We start from the raw sequence: 20,003 nt of genomic DNA on the forward strand, positions 1-20,003 counted from the left end.
GCATTTCTGACCTTCCATTAATCGAATTGAATTGACTGGATTAAAACAGGGTATTTCAGTGAAAGTCTTACCTGAGTCCGCTTTTATAGTTCTTACCTCATGTTCTTCTAAAAAAGATCAGCTAACCCGTCTGTTATATTTCCAGAATCAACCTCATGTTTTCCTAAAGACCCAGTAATGGCCTAGAGAGTCAACTTCTTTGTCTCGGCTTGCATGCTGGCTTCATATTCTGAGAACTTGGTATCCAACATCTGTTGGAATTGTTCGCACAACCAAGAGAATGCCCCAGTATCGATATTCATTTCAGATTCTATGCTCGTGTTCCTGTTTTCAAGGAAACAAAAGAATATATGGTAACACAAGGGTGCTTATGCCTCGGATTTTGTGCAACAATAAATGCAATTTACAATCAATGCACGTGCATGCAGGTTTTACTAGATTTTGGGTAGGCTTGGGCTACCTTAGCAGAATATACCTCAGACGTAGTCGAAACTAGTCTTCTTTGGTACTTGGCTAAGGCTTGTGGTGGTTCGGCTGATAACGCTCAGTGGGTTCAGCTTACTAGCCACGGATTTTCCTAAGATTCAGATTCGGACGATGCAAAATGAAAATGCAAGGTGAATGGGTGTGTGCAACACCGAGTAGTGTCAAATTAAAACCCTAAAATCCCAGATACGTTTCAAGTTAGATTCCAATCCCCAGTGAAGTCGCCACTGTAGATACCGTCGAAATCGGTTAGGATCTCTCAAATATCCAAAATGGGAATCATGTGGAAAATTATTAACAAGGGAAACCGCCACCCAACTTAGGGAGTTGAGACCCAAAAAGTAACACTGCTCCAATTTTCAGAGATTAAGTCCGGGAATCAAAACACGAGCTAGGAAGGTGTGAGGCACCCAACCCATCCAATCCGGAAATTGGCCTCTACTTTATATTTGGAATTTTAGGATTCTAACTTACAATAACAAATAAAAATCATGTTCACAAATTAAATTATAAGCCAATAAAATATTCCCACTAACTATTATTATTATTATTATTATTATTATTATTATTATGCAAAATCTAGATGAAGAAAATCATGGAACAGAACAAGAGTACTGACTATTGGCCACTAATCAACATATCATTATTATTATTATTATTAACCATTGAGACACACAGGTTGCTTTTGTCGCTAACTGGATACGATCAGGATTCATGGAATACACCACAAGAACAGAATTCAATCCACTCCAACAAAACAAATATCAAGCATTGGTGTACATAGATGACTTAGCTAGGACTTAATAAAAACGCATGTTGCTACAAACTATGAAGATAAAGACAAAACAACCACAATCATGCACATATCAACGTCACAAATTTACTCAATGATTGACATACGAACATGAAACTATTCCAAAGCAAATCATACACAGACGCATATATGATAGTATTCAACACAAACAACGTTCCACTCTTGATGCAAGAATAATTAATTCATGGAGTACTAGCATGTGATGCGGATCCAAAGGTCATGATATGATAGGAAGAAGATTAGAGAGCATATATATAAAACAGGACTAGCTTCGGCACACAAACAGACGAAAACAAATTCCAATTTATTTCATCATATGATCATGATAACATCATTACATAGTAATTATAGAAAACCAGATCATATATTAACTCACAAGGGTTATGTTGTATACCTGTTTCGCAGGTGATAAAATGTAACTTGGGTGAATACGAACCGACAAAAGATGCTTCCGCCTACCGAATCTAGCAACCACTTCACCGACGTTTCAAGTTTATTTTTCTTATGCAAAATGAATTTTTCTCACAGTTTTTCTAGCTCTATCTCTATGAATAGGGCTCGCACTAGTATGCCTATCTCTCTCCCAAAAATTTTCGCAAAACTCATGAAATAACTCCCTATTTATAGTCTTCTCTAATCAACTAACGCCTTAGGATTCAATGCCTACGATCGAACGGTGGAACTCTAAAACCTAAATTTTATTACTCATTTTGAAAATATTATTCCCATTTATATAAATTCATTGGATATTAATACCAAAAATGCAAAAGATTTCATTTAAGCCTAGGATCTTAGTTGGAAGGAAAGACTTGGGAATAAAGGAACCTTAATATCAAAAGCATGTCGACATTTGTGGTGACGACCAGCTAAATGTAATGGCTAGCTTACTTATGGGAACGGACAGGACTTGGTGGACCCAAAACATTTGGTCACGCTGTTTGGAGCAGACGTCCAACTAACTTTCAAAATTGTTCGGACTAAGTGAATTCATTTTGGTCCTGTGGACTCTCAAACTATATTCCGGCTGGCGGTGCGCATGTTGCTAGATTCGGTTCGCGACAAAAAAATTTAAGGTCCATATCTGTACGAAATTAGGGTTTCTACACCAGTATGCGTACGGGTACGCATATTTAAGGTGACTAGTTTAGGAGTTTGTAATTCCCAAACCCAGCAGATATTTACGGTTCGAAAACTTCCGCCAGTATGCGTACGGGTACGCATACTTATCTTGTCCCCTTCACCAATTTCGTACACACACATATGCATACACTTGGCTCCTAGTTTATGGATTCATACACTAATGTGTGAATACACTATATATGTTTATATCCAAACATGGTTACATTCTCAACTCTTTATTTCAATCATTGAAACATTCTTCTATAATGACAATAGCCGTTTTCACACACTATCAGCATCAAAGCAATTTTCAAGATATTGAAATAATCATTATCGAAACATTCCAAGCCTACATCAAATGATTGTATCACAAAAATCATGTAAGATGTTACTCGGCAATTTTCTCATGATATAAGATGAACTTGGTCGAAGCGAAAGCTTATCAACACATATTTCGAGAAATATGTAAGCGAGATATACTCAGCTCGAAATCTCAAATGTGTATAGAGAAAACAATATCGTAACACGACTTATGTCTCAATATAGGAGATAGTAGAAATAGACTTTCCAAGTGATAGATGAGTTCAAGTCTCCACATACCTTTTGTCGAAGAAGTTCCACAAGCTCCCCTTAGTAGTTCTTCGTCTTCAAATGATGAACTCTGTGAAATCTAAGCTCAACTACGCTATTTATGTCCTAGTCCGAGACATCTATAAATAGGCTATAAATCAATACTTATAGTTTTGGTCACTAACATTGACAAACATGCTTGAGATAGCAACGCATGCGAGTTCGACCGAGCAGTGCTCTAACAATCTCCCCCTTTGTCAATTTTAATGACAAAACTATCAATGCATATGGATTACAAAATAGATAGAAATTGTAGCTTCTCATCCAAATGCTTGATCTCCTTGGCATCTTCAACGCGACTCGAAATCTTCGTCACTTCCAAGTACTCCATGATCCTAAAGGTTGTAAGTTCAGCAGCACAGTTGTTGAAGATCCGTAGCGATAACAATGAGAAAACAAAATGCTCTCTATAATTGTTATACAGTGTCATAGTATTATTACACGGAATCAAAGTTCAATTGTATTACAACATTGACAACAATACTATGGTGATATGTATCACTCCCCCTTAGTCAATACTTCATCTCAACATGAAAACCACTCCCCCTTACATAATGATCCATAAACCATATGTATTTTTAGTGTGAACTACACGTTAATTCTCCCCTTTTTTGTCAAAAAAAATTGGCAAAGGTACGAAAATTAGTGGGATCCTAATGAAATTTCCACGGAGATGCTTCATTACCAAAGGTGTATTAACATACCAACAAATTTAGATGCAATCATATAGCCGAAGCTAAATGCATTCATAAAGGAGTAAATAAAGATACAAGATAACCCCTATAATATTCCACAGCCGCTGGTAGGATTGTAGACAGTACCTACAACTATGTCAAACTGCAAGTGCACAGCGTCTATTGGAGACAGAGCAAATACAGGTCGATCCCACAGAGACAAGGTGGGTGTAGAGTTGATTCTAAGGTCTTTACTAAACTGATTCAATGATAAGTAACACAAAAGGATTTTTGTTGTGTCGATACGACGAAGATGTTGGTGAAGATTATAACAGCAAAATAAAGATGCAATAACAAATATGTTAACACTGAGAATGGAGGTACTAGGATTGTCAAATCCACCACTAACTCACACTATATATTCAGCTAATTATATTACTCTTGTCCTTGTAACAGATAAGGGAGAAGTGTCAAGTCTACCACTTACGTAAGGTGTTTCACCAATGGATAATTCAATCGCAACTAAAGTATCAATCCAGAGCACTAACTGTCTAATTAAGCACAACTAGTCAAGGGATTCACAATAGTCTCTAAAGCATGAGCCACAACACAATCAACACAGTTTTATCCTAACTACAATGGATGCTTGACATACACTGTGAGAGCAAAGTATTGAATCACTAAGATTGAATCTATCCTAGAACATTTTAAGCATTCAAGAGCAACACAAATAACATGAATAACATAGCAGGAAGCTAGGGCTTCATCTAAACTCTAGCAGATGACTTTAGAACATGATGAAGATGATTAAAACACAAATTATATTATGAAAACTAGCAATTGATCCAACTAAATTTTGATGATAATACAAATTACAGAGAACCTTATTTATACCCAATTTTCTTCTCAAACATTAGAATTTGATAATTTAGAGAACAACCACTCACTCAAAACACGTTTTCCCGACAAACCCCCTCTACAATTCAGACCTGCACTCTTGATTTGATGTTTTCTTTTAGCTATTGAAGATAACCCTAACTATATCTCTCTCAATCATAGCTTCTAGGGTTACTGTTTTGGAGAAGAAGCTATGATAGAGATAGATAGAGACTAGGAGGTTGATTGATTGCATAGGGTGGCTGATAGGTTGCCTGAGCTCAGAGGAGGTCGGGGGTGATTGATGGAGATGGGATGGTTGTTCTGCAGAAGTTTGGAGAGAAGAAGAAAACGCAATGAAGGTGCGTTTGGCTTGGATTCTGTTCGAGTAGGGGAAGAAGATATGAGGTTCTTGGGTGATAGGCAGGAGTATCCATATTTGATGCATCTATTGGGATCCCGTTGGATGATGTGCAGCTCTGACGGTTCAAGATGCAAACTGGTTTTGGGTCTTAGATCTTGTCACTTCTAAGACTATGTTTTCTTCAAAGCTCAAATAGTTTTGAGACGTGAAAGCAACATTCTTCACTTGCGGATGAGGTGCAAAAGATATTCTTCACTGCCTTCTAGCGCGAGTCTTTGTTGTCTCTCTTCCATCATCACCAATTCTCTGCTCTGTTGGCTTCTCCAATCATCCAAGCTTTATTTAGTACCTAAAAACACAAAATTAATTAGTAAAAGTGTTTATTCTTGAAAACAATGAAAACACAGAATTTGGGATAATATATGATTTTACACGTTTAAACATTTCCAACATCTCATTATGGTGAGTACCCCCTTTTTGTTGCATCAACCTTTGAGGGAATGGGGCGACAGGAATATTAGATGGTGCAGGGACATTAACATCAGTGGAATTCTTAGAGTCACTTTCATGCTCAGATTCCTTTTCCACCATGGTTGTTTTCTGTGGAGTTGTATGCACCGGTGAGTTTGATTTAGACTCCATTGACTGTGGTACACCTACGTTGTTATCAGCAACCTTACCACTACGAAAGACCAATCCTCATTAGCACTTTTGTCAATAAATAAACCATTGCACATTGACTCAACTGCAGGTACTGACATCTAAGCCTTCATACTAAATTTGCACAAGTCTCCATTTTTCAAAACCATGGTGAGGACATTGGCCCAATAATTCATTAAATATCTCCAGATATTTGGCCAGGGTCTCATCTTCTAATTGCACAAAACTATTCAGACTTTGACGAATTGTCGCAGTATTATGGTTAGGGAAAAACTTTTTGAAAAATTCTTTTGTAAGGTCTTCCAATCTTCTGATGGACTGTGTTTGTAGGGCATTCAGCCAGGATTTGGATTTTTCTTTTTTAGAGAGAGGAAACAGTCTCAGTTTGAGGGACTCTTCTGGCATTTGGTTAAAACGCAGAGTCCCACAGATATCCTGAAAATCTCTTACATGGTTGTAAGGGTTTTCAGCATCAACCCCTCTAAACACAGGAAACATATTAATTGTGCTATCTTTTAGATCAAATTGACCAGTATCAGTTGGTAAAACAATACACGAGGGATGGCTTGCCCTAGTTGGGTACATGTGCTCCTTCATACTACGTCCTGGTTCAATTCTTCATCCACTATTTGAAATTGGTCTGAGATGTTCTCTTCAGAAGTGGGTATCTCAATAATATCCTCTTGACTGATTCTAACTAGTCGATTTGTTTGGTCTCTAAAAGACACAATCATAGCCGAGCATGCATACCAATCATGTTATAGTACCCCAGATAACTAAGCAATTCGAAACAGGGAGAAAACACTCATGTAAACCAAAGAATTTCAAAACAATGAAACAGTGGGCGTAGGTCAAAATGTAATACTGACCAGGCAAGCTTCAGTGCATAATTCCGGGAAGAAGGATTTAATTAGACGGGTATCTAGATTATGCACAACAAACAGATTTTAACAAGCAATGATGGATTTTACTATGACAGTAACACCATTTGCACAAATTATAGAAAACTGGCAAAAGGTTCACAGATACATGCACAAAAACACATTGTCCTGCAGAGATAGACGGATTGTGATAACAATTTCGGCAAGCAATGATTTTACTCAACTACCGCAGGGTCAAGGACTAAATCACTAAATGTTGCAAGGTTGGATAAGGCTATGTGAAATACTAATTCAGCAGCATTCATGGAAATTAGTCAAGGAAGCTAGGTTATCAGGCAAACATGGGGTATCAATCAAAACAGTGTATGAGAAGTTCAGAGATTCAAGGATGAACAAGGAGTTACAGGTTCAACAAATAATCATGGAAGGTATCAGAAATTTAAGGATCGAGAATGATACCGCGGGTATAAAACCGGGTTTAGGCACTTCCACAAATTGTCCTGCTCCTTTCCTTTTCTTCCCTGAGTGTGTAATTTAGCTTCAGGTACCTGATGACTTAGAGGAGAACTTCAGTACATGGAAGTATACAAGGTATGCAAAGAAATACTGAAATGGTGCACTTTTACCACTACCACCAAGACGGAACTGTGAACTACACTGATGTATCAACTGAAAACTTAAGCAGTCAGCAATTGAAAGACTTGCACAGGACAAAATGGGACAGAAAGTATGGACAAGCTTCAAATGGAAAGAGCAAAGAGATGAATGCAGGAATGTCTAGATATATTAGGGGATGAAATGTGAGTATGCTTGATATATTACATAATGCTGACATTCTACTAAAAGAGTACTACTAATCGAACCAGACTATGCTTTTTACCGATTTCTAAAGATGCTTAACCTACAGATAAAACTTTTATAATGCTCAAAACTGAAATAACTCAGATGGACTGGAATAGATGCAGTTTATGCGAGTGACTGAAATTTTAAAATTACAGCTACAACTACAGATGATGATGATAACAATCCTGAAATGGAACAAGTTACACTAGAAGACTAGATGCAGTAACAGATGCACACTGATGGAAGTTACAGAAGATAGTCTAACTACTAACACATTAACAATTTAAGCTACAGGATTCTAGTAAACTATTACACTATAGCATGTAACTGACAGACAGGATAAAGTGCAAACAGAAAGAAAACTATGTAACAGAGAAAAGAGTAACTGAAGATGAGAGGTTACAGCAGTCTGAAAGGCAAAAATATTTTTTTTTAAGAGATGCAAGGTATATATATACAAATGGATCAACTGAGCTACAACAGCAAGGCTGCAAATGATAGTGAAATACAAACTGAACAACAACAGGAGACCTAAAATGCTAAACAAAATACAGGAATAAGATTATCTTACAAGACTATGATGTTGATATGAGAATGCAGCAAAAAAATATGCAAGGAGACTGAAAAGATGATGCGAAGATGCAGATATATAACTGAATGAAATTTAAAAACTTGAATTACAGAATGAGACTATATGCTAATGCAGACAACTTAAACAAGGTATGAGATAAAACGATGACACAATTGACTGAAAAACTTAAAATTACAACTAACAGTAACAACAAGATGCAATTTTCTAACACATATATAAAAGAAATATACTAAAATCAGTAAAGTGGAACTTTAAATCAGCTACACCGCTACCGAGTCCCCGGCAGCGGCGCCAAAAACTTGGTAGGATTGTAAACAGTACCTACGACTATGTCAAACTGCAAGTGCACAACGTCTATTCGAGATAGAGAAAATACAGGTCGATCCCACAGAGACAAGGTGGGTGTAGAGTTGATTCTAAGGTCTTTACTAAATTGATTCAATGATAAGTAACACAAAAGGATTTTTGTTGTGTCGATACGACGAAGATGTTGGTGAAGATTATAACAGCAAATTAAAGATGCAATAACAAATATGTTAACACTGAGAATGGAGGTACTAGGATTGTCAAATCCACCACTAACTCACACTATATATTCAGCTAATTATATTACTCTTGTCCTTGTAACAGATAAGGGAGAAGTGTCAAGTCTACCACTTACTTAAGGTGTTTCACCAATGGATAATTCAATCGCAACTAAAGTATCAATCCGGAGCACTAACTGTATAATTAAGCACAACTAGTCAAGGGATTAACAATAGTCTCTAAAGCATGAGCCGCAACACAATCAACACAGTTTTATCCTAACTACAATGGATGCTTGACATACACTGTGAGAGCAAAGTATTGAATCACTAAGATTGAATCTATCCTAGAACAGTTTAAGCATTCAAGAGCAACACAAATAACATGAATAACATAGCAGGAAGCTAGGGATTCATCTAAACCCTAGCAGATGACTTTAGAACATGATGAAGATGATTAAAACACAAATTATAGTATGAAAACTAGCAATTGATCCAACTAAATTTTGATGATTATACAAATTACATAGAACCTTATTTATACCCAATTTTCTTCTCAAACATTAAAATTTGTTAATTTAGAGAACAGCCACTCACTCAAAACGCGTTTTCCCGACAAACCCCCTCTGCAATTCAGACCTGCACTCTTGATTTGATGTTTGCTTTTAGCTATCGAAGATAACCCTAACTATATCTCTCTGAATCATAGCTTCTAGGGTTACTGTTTTGGAGAAGAAGCTATGATAGAAATAGATAGAGACTAGGAGGTTGATTGATTGCATAGGGTGGCTGATAGGTTGCCTGAGCTCAGAGGAGGTCGGGGGTGATTGATGGAGATGGGATGGTTGTTCTGCAGAAGTTTGGAGAGAAGAAGAAAACGCAATGAAGGTGCATTTGGATTGGCTTATGTTCGAGTAGGGGAAGAAGATATGAGGTGCTTGGGTGATAGGCAGGAGTATCAAGATTTGATGCATCTATTGGGGATCCCGTTGGATGATGTGCAGCTCTGACGGTTCAAGATGCAAACTGGTTTTGGGTCTTAGATCTTGTCACTTCTAAGACTATGTCTTCTTCAAAGCCCAAATAGTTTTGAGACGTGAAAGCAACATTCTTCACTTGCGTATGAGGTGCAAAAGATATTCTTCACTGCCTTCTAGCGCGAGTCTTTGTTGTCTCTCTTCCATCGTCACCAATTATCTGCTCTGTTGGCTTCTCCAATCATCCAAGCTTTATTTAGTATCTAAAAACACAAAATTAGTTAGTAAAAGTGTTTATTCTTGAAAACAATGAAAACACAAAATTTGGGATAATATATGATTTTACACGTTTAAACATTTCCAACATCTCATTATGGTGAGTACCCCCTTTTTGTTGCATCAACCTTTGAGGGAATGGGGCGACAGGAATATTAGATGGTGCAGGGACATTAACATCAGTGGAATTCTTAGAGTCACTTTCATGCTCAGATTCCTTTTCCACCATGGTTGTTTTCTGTGGAGTTGTATGCACCGGTGAGTTTGATTTAGACTCCATTGACTGTGGTACACCTACGTTGTTATCAGCAACCTTACCACTACGAAAGACCAATCCTCATTAGCACTTTTGTCAATAAATAAACCATTGCACATTGACTCAACTGCAGGTACTGACATCTAAGCCTTCATACTAAATTTGCACAAGTCTCCATTTTTCAAAACCATGGTGAGGACATTGGCCCAATAATTCATTAAATATCTCCAGATATTTGGCCAGGGTCTCATCTTCTAATTGCACAAAACTATTCAGACTTTGACGAATTGTCGCAGTATTATGGTTAGGGAAAAACTTTTTGAAAAATTCTTTTGTAAGGTCTTCCAATCTTCTGATGGACTGTGTTTGTAGGGCATTCAGCCAGGATTTGGATTTTTCTTTTTTAGAGAGAGGAAACAGTCTCAGTTTGAGGGACTCTTCTGGCATTTGGTTAAAACGCAGAGTCCCACAGATATCCTGAAAATCTCTTACATGGTTGTAAGGGTTTTCAGCATCAACCCCTCTAAACACAGGAAACATATTAATTGTGCTATCTTTTAGATCAAATTGACCAGTATCAGTTGGTAAAACAATACACGAGGGATGGCTTGCCCTAGTTGGGTACATGTGCTCCTTCATACTACGTCCTGGTTCAATTCTTCATCCACTATTTGAAATTGGTCTGGGATGTTCTCTTCAGAAGTGGGTATCTCAATAATATCCTCTTGACTGATTCTAACTAGTCGATTTGTTTGGTCTCTAAAAGACACAATCATAGCCGAGCATGCATACCAATCATGTTATAGTACCCCAGATAACTAAGCAATTCGAAACAGGGAGAAAACACTCATGTAAACCAAAGAATTTCAAAACAATGAAACAGTGGGCGTAGGTCAAAATGTAATACTGACCAGGCAAGCTTCAGTGCATAATTCCGGGAAGAAGGATTTAATTAGACGGGTATCTAGATTATGCACAACAAACAGATTTTAACAAGCAATGATGGATTTTACTATGACAGTAACACCATTTGCACAAATTATAGAAAACTGGCAAAAGGTTCACAGATACATGCACAAAAACACATTGTCCTGCAGAGATAGACGGATTGTGATAACAATTTCGGCAAGCAATGATTTTACTCAACTACCGCAGGGTCAAGGACTAAATCACTAAATGTTGCAAGGTTGGATAAGGCTATGTGAAATACTAATTCAGCAGCATTCATGGAAATTAGTCAAGGAAGCTAGGTTATCAGGCAAACATGGGGTATCAATCAAAACAGTGTATGAGAAGTTCAGAGATTCAAGGATGAACAAGGAGTTACAGGTTCAACAAATAATCATGGAAGGTATCAGAAATTTAAGGATCGAGAATGATACCGCGGGTATAAAACCGGGTTTAGGCACTTCCACAAATTGTCCTGCTCCTTTCCTTTTCTTCCCTGAGTGTGTAATTTAGCTTCAGGTACCTGATGACTTAGAGGAGAACTTCAGTACATGGAAGTATACAAGGTATGCAAAGAAATACTGAAATGGTGCACTTTTACCACTACCACCAAGACGGAACTGTGAACTACACTGATGTATCAACTGAAAACTTAAGCAGTCAGCAATTGAAAGACTTGCACAGGACAAAATGGGACAGAAAGTATGGACAAGCTTCAAATGGAAAGAGCAAAGAGATGAATGCAGGAATGTCTAGATATATTAGGGGATGAAATGTGAGTATGCTTGATATATTACATAATGCTGACATTCTACTAAAAGAGTACTACTAATCGAACCAGACTATGCTTTTTACCGATTTCTAAAGATGCTTAACCTACAGATAAAACTTTTATAATGCTCAAAACTGAAATAACTCAGATGGACTGGAATAGATGCAGTTTATGCGAGTGACTGAAATTTTAAAATTACAGCTACAACTACAGATGATGATGATAACAATCCTGAAATGGAACAAGTTACACTAGAAGACTAGATGCAGTAACAGATGCACACTGATGGAAGTTACAGAAGATAGTCTAACTACTAACACATTAACAATTTAAGCTACAGGATTCTAGTAAACTATTACACTATAGCATGTAACTGACAGACAGGATAAAGTGCAAACAGAAAGAAAACTATGTAACAGAGAAAAGAGTAACTGAAGATGAGAGGTTACAGCAGTCTGAAAGGCAAAAATATTTTTTTTTAAGAGATGCAAGGTATATATATACAAATGGATCAACTGAGCTACAACAGCAAGGCTGCAAATGATAGTGAAATACAAACTGAACAACAACAGGAGACCTAAAATGCTAAACAAAATACAGGAATAAGATTATCTTACAAGACTATGATGTTGATATGAGAATGCAGCAAAAAAATATGCAAGGAGACTGAAAAGATGATGCGAAGATGCAGATATATAACTGAATGAAATTTAAAAACTTGAATTACAGAATGAGACTATATGCTAATGCAGACAACTTAAACAAGGTATGAGATAAAACGATGACACAATTGACTGAAAAACTTAAAATTACAACTAACAGTAACAACAAGATGCAATTTTCTAACACATATATAAAAGAAATATACTAAAATCAGTAAAGTGGAACTTTAAATCAGCTACACCGCTACCGAGTCCCCGGCAGCGGCGCCAAAAACTTGGTAGGATTGTAAACAGTACCTACGACTATGTCAAACTGCAAGTGCACAACGTCTATTCGAGATAGAGAAAATACAGGTCGATCCCACAGAGACAAGGTGGGTGTAGAGTTGATTCTAAGGTCTTTACTAAATTGATTCAATGATAAGTAACACAAAAGGATTTTTGTTGTGTCGATACGACGAAGATGTTGGTGAAGATTATAACAGCAAATTAAAGATGCAATAACAAATATGTTAACACTGAGAATGGAGGTACTAGGATTGTCAAATCCACCACTAACTCACACTATATATTCAGCTAATTATATTACTCTTGTCCTTGTAACAGATAAGGGAGAAGTGTCAAGTCTACCACTTACTTAAGGTGTTTCACCAATGGATAATTCAATCGCAACTAAAGTATCAATCCGGAGCACTAACTGTATAATTAAGCACAACTAGTCAAGGGATTAACAATAGTCTCTAAAGCATGAGCCGCAACACAATCAACACAGTTTTATCCTAACTACAATGGATGCTTGACATACACTGTGAGAGCAAAGTATTGAATCACTAAGATTGAATCTATCCTAGAACAGTTTAAGCATTCAAGAGCAACACAAATAACATGAATAACATAGCATGAAGCTAGGGATTCATCTAAACCCTAGCAGATGACTTTAGAACATGATGAAGATGATTAAAACACAAATTATAGTATGAAAACTAGCAATTGATCCAACTAAATTTTGATGATTATACAAATTACATAGAACCTTATTTATACCCAATTTTCTTCTCAAACATTAAAATTTGTTAATTTAGAGAACAACCACTCACTCAAAACGCGTTTTCCCGACAAACCCCCTCTGCAATTCAGACCTGCACTCTTGATTTGATGTTTGCTTTTAGCTATCGAAGATAACCCTAACTATATCTCTCTGAATCATAGCTTCTAGGGTTACTGTTTTGGAGAAGAAGCTATGATAGAAATAGATAGAGACTAGGAGGTTGATTGATTGCATAGGGTGGCTGATAGGTTGCCTGAGCTCAGAGGAGGTCGGGGGTGATTGATGGAGATGGGATGGTTGTTCTGCAGAAGTTTGGAGAGAAGAAGAAAACGCAATGAAGGTGCATTTGGATTGGCTTATGTTCGAGTAGGGGAAGAAGATATGAGGTGCTTGGGTGATAGGCAGGAGTATCAAGATTTGATGCATCTATTGGGGATCCCGTTGGATGATGTGCAGCTCTGACGGTTCAAGATGCAAACTGGTTTTGGGTCTTAGATCTTGTCACTTCTAAGACTATGTCTTCTTCAAAGCCCAAATAGTTTTGAGACGTGAAAGCAACATTCTTCACTTGCGTATGAGGTGCAAAAGATATTCTTCACTGCCTTCTAGCGCGAGTCTTTGTTGTCTCTCTTCCATCGTCACCAATTATCTGCTCTGTTGGCTTCTCCAATCATCCAAGCTTTATTTAGTATCTAAAAACACAAAATTAGTTAGTAAAAGTGTTTATTCTTGAAAACAATGAAAACACAAAATTTGGGATAATATATGATTTTACACGTTTAAACATTTCCAACATCTCATTATGGTGAGTACCCCCTTTTTGTTGCATCAACCTTTGAGGGAATGGGGCGACAGGAATATTAGATGGTGCAGGGACATTAACATCAGTGGAATTCTTAGAGTCACTTTCATGCTCAGATTCCTTTTCCACCATGGTTGTTTTCTGTGGAGTTGTATGCACCGGTGAGTTTGATTTAGACTCCATTGACTGTGGTACACCTACGTTGTTATCAGCAACCTTACCACTACGAAAGACCAATCCTCATTAGCACTTTTGTCAATAAATAAACCATTGCACATTGACTCAACTGCAGGTACTGACATCTAAGCCTTCATACTAAATTTGCACAAGTCTCCATTTTTCAAAACCATGGTGAGGACATTGGCCCAATAATTCATTAAATATCTCCAGATATTTGGCCAGGGTCTCATCTTCTAATTGCACAAAACTATTCAGACTTTGACGAATTGTCGCAGTATTATGGTTAGGGAAAAACTTTTTGAAAAATTCTTTTGTAAGGTCTTCCAATCTTCTGATGGACTGTGTTTGTAGGGCATTCAGCCAGGATTTGGATTTTTTTTTAGAGAGAGGAAACAGTCTCAGTTTGAGGGACTCTTCTGGCATTTGGTTAAAACGCAGAGTCCCACAGATATCCTGAAAATCTCTTACATGGTTGTAAGGGTTTTCAGCATCAACCCCTCTAAACACAGGAAACATATTAATTGTGCTATCTTTTAGATCAAATTGACCAGTATCAGTTGGTAAAACAATACACGAGGGATGGCTTGCCCTAGTTGGGTACATGTGCTCCTTCATACTACGTCCTGGTTCAATTCTTCATCCACTATTTGAAATTGGTCTGGGATGTTCTCTTCAGAAGTGGGTATCTCAATAATATCCTCTTGACTGATTCTAACTAGTCGATTTGTTTGGTCTCTAAAAGACACAATCATAGCCGAGCATGCATACCAATCATGTTATAGTACCCCAGATAACTAAGCAATTCGAAACAGGGAGAAAACACTCATGTAAACCAAAGAATTTCAAAACAATGAAACAGTGGGCGTAGGTCAAAATGTAATACTGACCAGGCAAGCTTCAGTGCATAATTCCGGGAAGAAGGATTTAATTAGACGGGTATCTAGATTATGCACAACAAACAGATTTTAACAAGCAATGATGGATTTTACTATGACAGTAACACCATTTGCACAAATTATAGAAAACTGGCAAAGGTTCACAGATGCACAAAAACACATTGTCCTGCAGAGATAGACGGATTGTGATAACAATTTCGGCAAGCAATGATTTTACTCAACTACCGCAGGGTCAAGGACTAAATCACTAAATGTTGCAAGGTTGGATAAGGCTATGTGAAATACTAATTCAGCAGCATTCATGGAAATTAGTCAAGGAAGCTAGGTTATCAGGCAAACATGGGGTATCAATCAAAACAGTGTATGAGAAGTTCAGAGATTCAAGGATGAACAAGGAGTTACAGGTTCAACAAATAATCATGGAAGGTATCAGAAATTTAAGGATCGAGAATGATACCGGGTATAAAACCGGGTTTAGGCACTTCCACAAATTGTCCTGCTCCTTTCCTTTTCCCTGAGTGTGTAATTTAGCTTCAGGTACCTGACTTAGAGGAGAACTTCAGTACATGGAAGTATACAAGGTATGCAAAGAAATACTGAAATGGTGCACTTTTACCACTACCACCAAGACGGAACTGTGAACTACACTGATGTATCAACTGAAAACTTAAGCAGTCAGCAATTGAAAGACTTGCACAGGACAAAATGGGACAGAAAGTATGGACAAGCTTCAAATGGAAAGAGCAAAGAGATGAATGCAGGAATGTCTAGATATATTAGGGATGAAATGTGAGTATGCTTGATATATTACATAATGCTGACATTCTACTAAAAGAGTACTACTAATCGAACCAGACTATGCTTTTTACCGATTTCTAAAGATGCTTAACCTACAGATAAAACTTTTATAATGCTCAAAACTGAAATAACTCAGATGGACTGGAATAGATGCAGTTTATGCGAGTGACTGAAATTTTAAAATTACAGCTACAACTACAGATGATGATGATAACAATCCTGAAATGGAACAAGTTACACTAGAAGACTAGATGCAGTAACAGATGCACACTGATGGAAGTTACAGAAGATAGTCTAACTACTAACACATTAACAATTTAAGCTACAGGATTCTAGTAAACTATTACACTATAGCATGTAACTGACAGACAGGATAAAGTGCAAACAGAAAGAAAACTATGTAACAGAGAAAAGAGTAACTGAAGATGAGAGGTTACAGCAGTCTGAAAGGCAAAAATATTTTTTTTTAAGAGATGCAAGGTATATATATACAAATGGATCAACTGAGCTACAACAGCAAGGCTGCAAATGATAGTGAAATACAAACTGAACAACAACAGGAGACCTAAAATGCTAAACAAAATACAGGAATAAGATTATCTTACAAGACTATGATGTTGATATGAGAATGCAGCAAAAAAATATGCAAGGAGACTGAAAAGATGATGCGAAGATGCAGATATAACTGAATGAAATTTAAAAACTTGAATTACAGAATGAGACTATATGCTAATGCAGACAACTTAAACAAGGTATGAGATAAAACGATGACACAATTGACTGAAAACTTAAAATTACAACTAACAGTAACAACAAGATGCATTTTCTAACACATATATAAAAGAAATATACTAAAATCAGTAAAGTGGAACTTTAAATCAGCTACACCGCTACCGAGTCCCCGGCAGCGGCGCCAAAAACTTGGTAGGATTGTAAACAGTACCTACGACTATGTCAAACTGCAAGTGCACAACGTCTATTCGAGATAGAGAAAATACAGGTCGATCCCACAGAGACAAGGTGGGTGTAGAGTTGATTCTAAGGTCTTTACTAAATTGATTCAATGATAAGTAACACAAAAGGATTTTTGTTGTGTCGATACGACGAAGATGTTGGTGAAGATTATAACAGCAAATTAAAGATGCAATAACAAATATGTTAACACTGAGAATGGAGGTACTAGGATTGTCAAATCCACCACTAACTCACACTATATATTCAGCTAATTATATTACTCTTGTCCTTGTAACAGATAAGGGAGAAGTGTCAAGTCTACCACTTACTTAAGGTGTTTCACCAATGGATAATTCAATCGCAACTAAAGTATCAATCCGGAGCACTAACTGTATAATTAAGCACAACTAGTCAAGGGATTAACAATAGTCTCTAAAGCATGAGCCGCAACACAATCAACACAGTTTTATCCTAACTACAATGGATGCTTGACATACACTGTGAGAGCAAAGTATTGAATCACTAAGATTGAATCTATCCTAGAACAGTTTAAGCATTCAAGAGCAACACAAATAACATGAATAACATAGCATGAAGCTAGGGATTCATCTAAACCCTAGCAGATGACTTTAGAACATGATGAAGATGATTAAAACACAAATTATAGTATGAAAACTAGCAATTGATCCAACTAAATTTTGATGATTATACAAATTACATAGAACCTTATTTATACCCAATTTTCTTCTCAAACATTAAAATTTGTTAATTTAGAGAACAACCACTCACTCAAAACGCGTTTTCCCGACAAACCCCCTCTGCAATTCAGACCTGCACTCTTGATTTGATGTTTGCTTTTAGCTATCGAAGATAACCCTAACTATATCTCTCTGAATCATAGCTTCTAGGGTTACTGTTTTGGAGAAGAAGCTATGATAGAAATAGATAGAGACTAGGAGGTTGATTGATTGCATAGGGTGGCTGATAGGTTGCCTGAGCTCAGAGGAGGTCGGGGGTGATTGATGGAGATGGGATGGTTGTTCTGCAGAAGTTTGGAGAGAAGAAGAAAACGCAATGAAGGTGCATTTGGATTGGCTTATGTTCGAGTAGGGGAAGAAGATATGAGGTGCTTGGGTGATAGGCAGGAGTATCAAGATTTGATGCATCTATTGGGGATCCCGTTGGATGATGTGCAGCTCTGACGGTTCAAGATGCAAACTGGTTTTGGGTCTTAGATCTTGTCACTTCTAAGACTATGTCTTCTTCAAAGCCCAAATAGTTTTGAGACGTGAAAGCAACATTCTTCACTTGCGTATGAGGTGCAAAAGATATTCTTCACTGCCTTCTAGCGCGAGTCTTTGTTGTCTCTCTTCCATCGTCACCAATTATCTGCTCTGTTGGCTTCTCCAATCATCCAAGCTTTATTTAGTATCTAAAAACACAAAATTAGTTAGTAAAAGTGTTTATTCTTGAAAACAATGAAAACACAAAATTTGGGATAATATATGATTTTACACGTTTAAACATTTCCAACATCTCATTGTGGTGAGTACCCCCTTTTTGTTGCATCAACCTTTGAGGGAATGGGGCGACAGGCACATTAGATGGTGCAGGGATATTAACATCAGTGGAATTCTTAGAGTCACTTTCATGCTCAGATTCCTTTTCCACCATGGTTGTTTTCTGTGGAGTTGTATGCACCGGTGAGTCTGATTTAGACTCGATTGACTGTGGTACACCTACGTTGTTATCAGCAACCTTACCACTACGAAGAGTGATGACAGCAATCACATGATCACGTGAAATCTCATTACAAGTTGAGGTGCTTGCCTGAAATGCACTTTTCTGAATTTGTTGAGGTTGACTAGGGAGTTTACCTTTTTCTCTCTCATTTAATGCATTACAGATTTGACCCAATTTGAGTTCTAAACTCGCAAACTTTTGGTCATTTAACTTCTGATATTGCAAAAGATTTTGATTCATTTGGTTCACACCATCATCAAAACTAGGTATTTTCTCTACAGGGTATTTTTTGTGTGTTTGTACTTGGGGGTTTCTAGGATATGCATATCCTTGGTTATTACTCGTTGTACCCCCTTGTACGTGCCCTTTAGATCATGAGAAATTAGGGTGATTCCTCCACCCTGGGTTGTAGGTCTGAGAATAAGGGTTTTTCTCTTGCCTATAATACAAAGCATTGGCTTGTTCTAGTATAGACTCCTGAAATGCTTGTAAGTATGGAACGTAACTAACCATTTCAAATTGGTCACAGAGAGTAGGGGCAGCAGTTTTCACATTCTTCAGCTCTAGCGCTAGCGCTTCTACTTTCCTAGCCAGGGATGCAACATTTGCTTTTTCTTCAAAATTGGACTCGCTTCTATGAACATTAGATACATGAGTGGTCTTTTTGGGTTCACGGATGGACTCCCATTGCTGTGTTTTCTCAGCGACTTCAAATAGGAAAGACCAATCCTCATTAGCACTTTTGTCAATAAATAAACCATTGCACATTGACTCAACTGCAGGTACTGACATCTAAGCCTTCATATTAAATTTGCACAAGTCTCCATTTTTCAAAACCATGGTGAGGAAATTGGCCCAATAATTCATTAAATCTCTCCAGATATTTGGCCAGGGTCTCACCTTCTAATTGCAGTCTTATGGTTAGGGAAAAAAATTTTGAAAAATTCTTTTGTAAGGTCTTCCAATCTTCTGATGGACTGTAGTTTTAGGGCATTCAGCCAAGACTTGGATTTTTCTTTTTTAGAGAGAGGAAACAGTCTCAGTTTGAGGGACTCTTCTGGCATTTGGTTAAAACGCAGAGTCTGACAGATATCCTGAAAATCTCTTACATGGTTGTAAGGGTTCTCAGCATCAACCCCTCTAAACACAGGAAACATATTAATTGTGCTAGATTTTAGATCAAATTGAAGTATCAGTTGGTAAAACAATACACGAGGGCTGGCTTGCC

The 20,003-nt window shown here is 37.3% G+C and overlaps 1 long non-coding RNA gene across 1 annotated transcript; it reads right to left on the minus strand.

Annotated features, from left to right (window-relative positions):
- Positions 1-4,967: 4,967 nt before the first annotated feature.
- LOC113292716 lies at positions 4,968-9,519 on the minus strand. The gene is made up of 3 exons (XR_003331836.1): positions 9,061-9,519; positions 6,964-7,052; positions 4,968-5,312 (listed from the first exon to the last, which is right to left on the minus strand). It is a non-coding gene; the product is annotated as an uncharacterized LOC113292716 (long non-coding RNA).
- Between the last annotated feature and the right edge of the window lie 10,484 nt (positions 9,520-20,003).

This window comes from Papaver somniferum, chromosome 7, assembly GCF_003573695.1.
Source record: "Papaver somniferum cultivar HN1 chromosome 7, ASM357369v1, whole genome shotgun sequence".
NCBI classification, from domain to species: domain Eukaryota; kingdom Viridiplantae; phylum Streptophyta; class Magnoliopsida; order Ranunculales; family Papaveraceae; genus Papaver; species Papaver somniferum.